Here is a 9,853-nt window from a genome sequence, read left to right as displayed (position 1 = left end):
GGGGCGGTGCGAGGGGGGCTGGCCCCGCTGCGGCGTGAACCTGCCCTCTCGGGACCGCGGGGCTCCGGCGGGTGGGCCCGGTGGGAGCCGTGTGCCAGGGGCTCCCCGCCAGCAAAGAGGCCACGCACCCCAGTGTCCCGTCACCCTCGGGCCCGCAGTGGCCACGTAAAGGTTATCCCTTGGGCTGGAATGACTCAAACCACTGAGTTGCACCAGGGCAGGTGAGGAGACTTAGTGGAATAACTGATGAAAACACATTGGCTGAAGAAAACCCGCAGTTGTCCCTGGGAGAAATGTATGGGCTCTTCCGTCATGCCAAGCACTGTCCAAAGCTTTTCATAAAAAGTTAATTCCTACTAATTTAGACCCTCATTAAATTGGATCTGGTATTGAAAGATTGTATTATTGCCTGGAAGAGTTTAGGTCTAAACCAAAGGTATGTAAGGATTGTGACCAGATTGCTGTTTTAATACTCTTTTTTTTCCTTCCATTAGCTGCAATGAAAATAATCAAGTGAAGGCATAGAAAAAGCAATCAGGTTTTAAGAGTTCTCTAATAAATCTTTACCTACTCAGTTTATTTCTTAAGGCATTTCGTATGGTCTTAGCCACTCTACCAAATTGTAACATGCTGCCAGACCTTTAACAACATGAAGCAACACCTCGCTAGTAGAAGAATGTTGATACGGTGGTGTATCAGGAATATCAGATGAATCCTGCTGCACTCAGAGGACTGCCTCTGCCTGTATGAAACATTTTCTCCAAGAGCATGTTAGGATGACAATGGGACTGAAACATCTTGAATGTCTTAAGGAACCAGTAGGGTGCAATTCTGTTATGCATAATTCATGGTTCTTTATCCCTTTCGTGTTCCCCAAAACTGACAGTGAACCTAATCCTGCTCCCATGTGGTAGACAATGGAAAGGCTCCAACAGTGCTTCATTTGTGAGCAGATGTGCCTACATTTTAGGTGCCCATTTCAGGGCAGAACCTGGGCAAACAGCGGGACAGTGGCCAATCCAATCATCCTAATAGAAGCAGAAAGTCAAATAGAGGACATGCAGTAAATGAAGATAGGGGGAGCTCTGAAGATGTCTTCTGTTCATCCAGTCAATGTGTCTGCCTCTTTCCAATTACGTTACAAGGAACTGGCAGAAAGCATCAATAGGATCCCAGCTACTTAGCTCTCTTCTGAGTGCAGGTACCTTTTAAGTTAAAAGCAGATGGTCAACACCCTGACCTTTACCACAGCTCCTTGGTGAAGTCTTTCCTTTCTCAGTGCCCTCAGGCCCTCGTTCTCTCTTAGACTCAGGGAGCTAGAACCCGTAATTGCTTCCCTGTGCAAGTGGCCATTTTAAGGTGGCGGAGGAGGAAGGGAAGGAAGGACAGATTATCTTCCACCCAGAAGGCAGACAAAAGGCGTTTTGACAGTATCTGAGCAGTTATATAATTCAGTCAAGAAAGGGCACTGTTTCCAAGGCTGTTCTTCTTTTGGTACCCAGCTTTACCCATATAAATTTTCTCATATAAAATGCATATGTCTTCTCAAGAGCTGGGTATGGAGCTAGAGTCATCTGGTGTCTTTCTGGCCTTATACCTCTCTGGCTGCACAGGTCCAGCTTTGACACAAGAGTGGCACAGGCTTTCGCCTAAAACACTCCACAGCTGTTTGGCTGATGTGTTCCCTGGCTTGATACAGACTATAAGTTTAAACTTCCTCAAGCTGACCAGGGCACAGAACTGAGGTTTTCTCGGCTTTTTTTTTTTTTCTTTTATAAAGAGTACATACTGCTGTGGCGCATAAGATGAAATTCCTGTTTCTGCAGCAGAGGTACTTGTTGCTTAGAGAACTCTCAAGCAAAACAGCAAGGGGCCTCATAAATTAGACAGTGATGCAAACAGGCAAGTGGATTCCACCACCAATGGCTTTGATATATATCAAGAGAAACTGTGTGTAACTCCTGTCATATGTTCACGGTACATTTCTGTTCCTCCCTGTGCAAAGCATGGGATGCTGCCATCTTCTTTCTAAAGCCAAAAATATTTTTGTAGCAGAAGGGACGAGTCTTTTTCTGAGGTCAGAAAACAGCCAGGGAATATTACTGTGGGGTTCCAAACAGAGGCCTAGCTCTGTCAATTATCAGATACTTATTTTAGTCCCAGTATCAAAAAATCCCAAATTTTTCAATTTGATGTACAGGCGTGCAGAAAGATTTGGGGATAGAGCAGCAAGACTGGCATGCATTGGTAGACCTTTGTAAAAAAGCCTGCATTTCAATGGCTGTTCCTACAGCTTCTGAATTCACTTTAAAAAGCACTAAACCCACTACAAAACAAAATAGTATCTTTATAATAAGGTGTCATAGAACCCCATGTCAAAGGGTGAGAAGTTTGGATTATGCTAAGAAAGTTTTATGAGCAGATCACTGGATCTTCACTTTCTGGAGAACATTCTAGTACATTGACTAATCTGTATTCTAAGGGTTTGGGATAATTTAAAGCATCAGGTGATTTCTATATGAAGACCTACAGCAAATCATGGTTACTGCATAAAAGGACAAGGTCATATTGATGTAAAAGTGTGATGACCTAGGTAATTACAAATCTGTCAGCCTGACTGAGATCTTGATAAAATAATGTAACAGTTGATATGAGACTCAATTAATATAAATTAAAAGGAAAATAATATAATTAATGCTAATCAACCTGGAAAATCTTATCATGCTAACTTGGAAATCTGGTTGACAAACAGAATAGCATCAAATTACAGCTTTCATAAGGCATTTGACTTGGTACCACACAATTTGAATTGTATGACATGAAAGTCATGCATAGTAAATGTTTTCAAAACTCGTTAAATGACAAGTTTAAAAATGTTTAATAAAAAGGGAAATATTATTAAATGGATTCCTTGTGAGAGAGCCCCACTTAGGCTAATTTTTGCTTCTGCATTGATTTGCATTTCCATCAATGACCTGGGAAAAAGGCAGTCATTACTCATGACATTTGCAGATTACAAAAACCTTGGGGGACTAATAGGCTGATTTATAGTAATGGTATTATATGGAGATAGACGTGTAGGTACTGGGTAGAACTGTAAAGCTGAACCCTGGCATAGCTTCTGCTCTAAAATAGCCAATGACAGCATTACCCAGTGCCTGTGGCATCCATCTTCCCTCATTTTAGTCTTCTGAAAGTGCCTGGAGTAAGCCAGTCACATGGGTTCTCATTGTTCATGGAGAGAATTGGATACCCATCAGAGGGCACTCTAGCCCAGCAATTTTAGGCAGTTGTGCTGGGATGGGATAAATTGTTTTCTGGAAGGTCCAGTTTCTCTCCACTGACTATGGAGAGAGCATAGGGAACAAATACATTTATAGTTACTGGATAAAGTAGTTAATCCTAGAAAGCACTGATGCAGAAAAAATTATGGGGGTGGATTACCAAGGAAGTCAGTGGGCTGTAGCCTTCTCTGTTATCATTTGTTGGCTGGGAGGTCCTCCAGTGTCATACAGTTTGTCCATGGAGCATGGATGTGCTGTGTGTCCACCCCTTAGAACATTGGAAATATGGTGATTAAGTAGCAAAGCCCAAGATCTTTGTGCATTATCACTGGGGTCCTTGGGTATTTATTTATAGAGGGGAACGTCAATCAGAGAAGGGGCATTATGCTTTCTTCTGTTATTATTAGACTGCTGCATCAAGTTCCTGTGAATATAGTCTAAAAAAGGACCATGATAAAGTGAAAAACACTGAGAGGAAAACCACAGGATTGGTTAGAGGTTGAGAGACATGCCATTCAGGTAAAGCTTAAAAACCGCGAGTCATTTAGCTTGTCAAGGAGAAACTCAAGAGGGGTCACAGCTACCTCCCGGAGGTAGGATATTGATTCTAGAAGGCTGTTCTGACTAGTGGACAATGACATATCAAGGTGAAAGTTGGAGTTAGACAAATTAAGATTAGAAATAAAAGGCATACTTTTCAGTGTGGAAAGCCATGGAAGTATCAAAGTTGTATATTCTTCATCACTGAAAATTTGAAAGGCAAGATTTGATGTTTTCCTAAAACCAGTCAAGTGGTTTCAAGCTGTACTTAGGACCTCGTGGGCTCTATTGATCACTTCTAAAAGGTCTGTAAAGGTGACAGAGAAAAGCATGTTCATATGTACCGTACTACAAGCCACAGATGAAATTTCTAAGTGGTTCTGCAGTTTATTGGAAAATGACAACTAAAAAAAAACTACCTCCAGGGATTAATTCAGGCCAGGACTGTGATTTCTGTTATACAGGACAGGCAAGTGATGGCAATGACCCCATCCCCCAGTTTATAATCTGTGAATGACTTGAGAATAAGCAGAGGTGCATAGAGTGGGATGGAGAAACATCTCACAATTGCTAAAATGTGTGTCTTAAGTAAATGAACGTAACCATGATGGCAGACGAAAAGAATGTAAGGAAAAGGTAGACCAAAGCCATTATATGCCTGGAATCAGAAAATAGGGGCAGAATCATGTGTTGCCAAGATAATCACAATACCCCACAGGCACCAAGACACCAAGAAGAGAAGTGCAGCACAGTGATCCATGGCCCAGATTTACTATCATCTGAGCTACAGGCGGCAATTCAACATCATACAGAGAAAATCCCCAGTGAAACTGATCACTTGAGGTGTTGAGATTATCAAACACAAGCCCAAGCACTGCTGCCTGGTATCACTACAAACTTGGCATTGATTCATGGGAACTCATGTTAAAACACTCTGAACATTACATCTGGGCCACAGACCTGCAACTGGTGCTGCTGTTTGTCCTCCTCCAGCAGCCAGCTGTGCATGCTCGCTTGCCTGGCCCATTCTTGAGAACAGCTGCAGGCAGCTTTGATTTATCCAGTCTTTCGGTTTTTCCTCCTGTGTCTGCACTGCTACAGAATGCTGTGCCCTTCTCCCTTTCAACGTATACCTGCTTCACTTCCCAACTCTTAAATGACTTTTGCTGGCTGTATGTAACTTTTGGCTAGTTCTTCACTGCAAGTGTTCTAGACAAATACTGCACCACTGACATGCTGATAGGGAGGGAGAAGAAAAGGATGTCCCAAGCTGAACATTTTGAGAAACCGCTGTATCACTCAGACTCTCCCACTGGTACTTAGTGACAGGGCCAATTGACATATAGTGTGCATGCAATATTCAGAGTCATGCTTTCAAAAAATAAGTATAAAGCACAATGAAGGAAGAAATGTTGCCCTCCTGACGGTAAGTAGGATTTTTTTCCCCCATTGCTATCACTAGAACCAGTATTTAGATTTAAATTCAGGTTTAAAAATAATGGGCTATGCTTTCTCCTAAGTTTTTCTTAATAAGAAAATAATACCTTCAAAAAGACTACATTTCTTCTGTATCCCAGTTCCCACATTCATAGATTTAAAGGATAGAAGAGACCTTTCTGACATGATATAGTTTGACTTCTTGCATAAATAAGCCAGTGTTTTGCTGTCTGACCTCCTGCTTTGATTTCTCAAGAGTTAGCACGGTATCTTTTAGGAAAAAAGATCAAAACTTGATCTTAAAATGGGAGGAAACTGAATTTTACAGTATCTGGAGACAGAGAATCCCCTGCCATCAATGTTAAGTAATTCAAGTGCTTAAAGACTATTTTCAAAGATTTGGTATTTTTTCCCCTCTGGATCTTGAACTGTGTATGAACAGTAACGGTTTATCACGATCCTCTGCTTGGTCTTTCAAAATATTTGGATACAAGTAATCTGAACCTACTGCTCTGGACTTTGCAAAACAGCTGTCCTCAAGCCTCAGTAACTTCTACCCAACCACTCTTGGCATTTCTGTGATCAACTCCTTTGCACCTGTCAAAATGAGGTCAGATTTTGTTTGCCTTGGATATAATATATTTGAGTTAGAAAACTGTCACCTAGAATTTTAGAGAAATTCTAGGAATGTTTTATTACTGGTAGCCTGAGATCTCTAGGATCAGAGGTTTCAGACTGAAATGTCTCATGTTTTCTGTCTGCACATTGTAGAGATTACTTAAGAAATAAAGCATCCAGTTTTAGTAAGACAGAGAATAGTACAGTGTAGGTTCCTCTGTGTGTTACCCTGCCCAGACATTCCCTCTGGACTATTCTGTGTTCTCTTCTCTGGGACAGGAAGCATTTTCCTTCTCTTGACTTGAGCATTTTCCTTCTCCAGCACATTTTCAGCATGAGAACACTCAAATTCTGTAAATTAGTGAACATCTGAGCAATGTTGTAAAGACTGAAATGCACCTCGATGCTGAACCCTCAGAGCAGTAACTTGTGTCTTGGCACCACCAAGATGGCACATGAACTTCTTGTCATCTGCTGTTTTGCGGTTTGTGCTCAGTTGAGAAGATACGTAAGAGATCAAATGTCTTCCTTTGTTGATTAAAGATTCCCCCTCAATTTCCCAAGAGTTTAAGTTCTCAGTGGCCATCATACACGTGTCCCCTATACAAAGTCCTCTATTCAGCCATCTAGATCATCAGAAGTTTATTGTAATATTTTCAGGATTTTATAAGGACTGAACCTTCTAGTTATATAAAATTTTTCCTTGTCCTCCTGACTTACGTCCTCCTGAGTTACAGCTTGGCTTTCATCCTTTGTCTTCAGTTTTACAGAACACCACGTACTCATCTTGTCGACAGTGTTTCAAAACTGCTGAGCCATGACTCTGGGCTTTTTGTTTTCTTTCCTTCATGGGTAATCTCATTCCTCTTTGAGGTCTGAGTGCACATGTGCAATGGAGATATTTACTAAATCAGATTGTCCAAAAACCTCAGCCTCGTTTTTTTCTGTTCTTCTTTCCCACTCAAGAATTTTCCAACACCATTTTACAAATAGGGAAATGTCTGGCTTGCAGTAAGAAATGTACAACGCACAATGGAGAACCACTTTTCCACTGGTGACTGTCTTAGTACTGTGCATGGTTTTGTGCTTGGAAAGCAAACTTGTCATACTTCCTCTTGACATGCCTATATTTCACAGATATAGCAAAATGAGTCCTTTTCAGTCATTTCAGAATCAATAACTGGACACCATTAAATGGACAAATCCAGAACCTAATGGTCAGAAATGCAAAACTCTGAAGCTCAAAACTCTGCCTCCTGGAGCTTGTATCATAGAATCATACAATGGTTTGGGTTGGAAGGGATCTTCAAAGATCACTTAGTCCAACCCCGCTGCCATAGGAAGGACACCTTCCACTAGATCAGGTTGCTCAAAGCCCTGTCCAGCCTGACCTTGAACACTTCCAATGATGGGGCATCCACAACTTCTCTGGGCAACCTGTTCCAGTGTACACTACCCTCAGCATAAAAAATTTCTTCCTTGCATCCAATCCAAACCTACCCTCTTTCAGTTTAAAACCATTGTCCCTTGTTCTGTCACTACAGGCCCTGGTGAAAAGTCTCTCTCTGCCTTTCTTATAAGCTCCCTCTGTATCTTGAAAGGCCACAATAAGGTCTCCCCGGAGCCTTCTCTTCTCCGGGCTGAGCAACCCCAACTCTCTCAGCCTTTCCTCATAGGAGAGGTGTTCCAGCCCTCTGACCATTTTTTTGGCCTTCCTCTGGACCTGCTCCAACAGGTCCATGTCTTTCTTGTACTGTAGGCCCCAGAGCTGGATGCAGTACTCCAAGTGGGGTCTCATGAGAGCGGAGTAGAGGGGCAGAATCACCTCCCTCGACCCGCTGGCCACAATTCTTTTGATACAGCCCAGGGTACGATTGGCTTTCTGGGCTGCGAGCGCACATTGCTGGCTCATGTCCAATTTTTCATCCACCAGTACCCCCAAGTCCTTCTCCACAGGGCTGCTCTCAATCCATTCACCCTTCCAGTCTGTACTGATACTGGGGATTGCCCTGACCCAGGCACAAGACCATACACTCAGCCTTGGATATCTTAAAATGTACTCTGTGCTTACAGTTCATTTTTTTCGGGGAAGGTAATTTTATATGATACCAAAAATAGAACCCATGTACAAGAGAGTACAATATATAAGCAACCAGATTTTCAAATGGAGTTGACTTGCAAGTATTGGAGAAAGCACATTAAGCATATATTAATTTGTTTCTTTTAAATATATGTGGTTTGTAAATCAGCTTGTTAAGAAAAAATTCTTTTCAATCTGCTTTAGATGGCAATGTATGAGAGCCTTCAGCTTATCTTAGGGGCAGCAGTGAGAATGATTTATCTCTGGTTCCAAATTAGTGGGAATACATTCAGGCTGCCCAACTCTTTCTTCAGATCACGTTGTCATACAGAGGAGTTGAGTTCACAGTTTTATGCACACAACACATTAACATAAACTAGTTAACCACCTGGCATTGGTTAAGCAGAATTTATGCTGATACTGTGCTAATGACCTTGCACTATCATTAGACTAAATCAGTCTCCTGGGGGAGAACCCAACAAAGCATACTAATTCAATGCATTCCTAGGAAGTAGCATGTACAGTAAAATATATTTTGTCATTTATCTAGCTCCATTTTCATTTGGAAGTACTTTCTAAATTAAATACCAAGGCCTCTCCAGAGGCCTCTGGAACAGCAGAACAAGATAAAAACATGCACTGAAAAAAGACAAACAAAAGAAAGGTTTGTGCACACCTACAGTCACTGTGGGCATTTTAAAGTACTGATCTACTGTATTAACAAGTGTAAGAATAATCTGGTCTAAACACAGACATAGAAAACAAAACTTAGAAGGGTAAACAAAACTTAGAAGGCTAAATCTGTTGTAGACACCATAGGCTCCCTTTACAGTTTGTGAGAGAAACAGGTGCCACCAGCGAGTGCTTAATCTAACATGCCATTTTCATAATTATCTTAGAAAGTGTTGACTTCCCCTTGCCCTTCCCTACCCCGCAATGGCTTTCTTTTTCCCCAGTGACTGTAAGACAGCTATGGGTGATTAGCACAGACTTAGATGTCTAACTTAAGAAAACATAACTTAGGGCAGATGAATTTCAGCCTGAACAATCACAGCAATCAGGAGTTGGAAAATTTCAGAAATAAAATGCTTTGTGAATCTTAATTCAGCCTCCTTTTGCATTTGTAGGACATATGCTTTTATTATTAGGTGTGCAAATTACTTTTTTTCAGAGGATTCAGTACACGTAATGGAGATGAATCATAATTTTACAGTACAAAGGGAGATAGTCTGTAGAACCTTCATTTGTTGCAGAGTTGAAAGTTATGAAGTGAGTGGGGCAGGAGGTGGATGGAAAAGAAAACTGAATCCCTAAGGCAGCTGAGTGCCATGAAAGGGTTTCTACACCTGCCTGTTTGTGTTGCTACAGAGATGATGTAAACCAGATTTACTTATCATAGATTTATTTATCATAGCTGGTCTCTAGTGCTATGTTTCTCATTTTCTGGATGCCCAGCTGGAGACAGTAGGGTCTGAATTGAAGAAGTGCAGAGCATGCGTAACTATATTTGAAGTTAACAGAAGTGGCTTCTTGATTATGTGTAGTGCTATATAATGCCAAGCATTATAAATCTTAGTATCTAAAACTAGTGGAAACTATCTACCTTAATCTTTCTGCACCCCAATCCCATTTGAGAAAGGGGATGATGACGTACTTCACTATACACTGTAGCACCCAAATCAAATGCCTGGTATATATTCTGCCAAATAAAACCCTGCATCTAACCATAGATATGTCTGTAACATAGACAAAAATCAACTGTTTTTGAACACAGTTCATGTGTTTTAGATGTCTATCTAAGAATAAGCTGAGTTGCACCCTGGAAGTACCTGTTTCGTTTTTCAGTGACACTAAGGGAAGCCCAAAGTGACTAGTTCAGATGTAGACATCAGGG

Source organism: Aptenodytes forsteri, unplaced genomic scaffold (assembly GCF_000699145.1).
Source record: "Aptenodytes forsteri isolate BGI_AS27 unplaced genomic scaffold, ASM69914v1 Scaffold352, whole genome shotgun sequence".
NCBI classification, from domain to species: Eukaryota; Metazoa; Chordata; class Aves; order Sphenisciformes; family Spheniscidae; genus Aptenodytes; species Aptenodytes forsteri.
Note: the sequence above shows the minus strand (reverse complement) of the source record.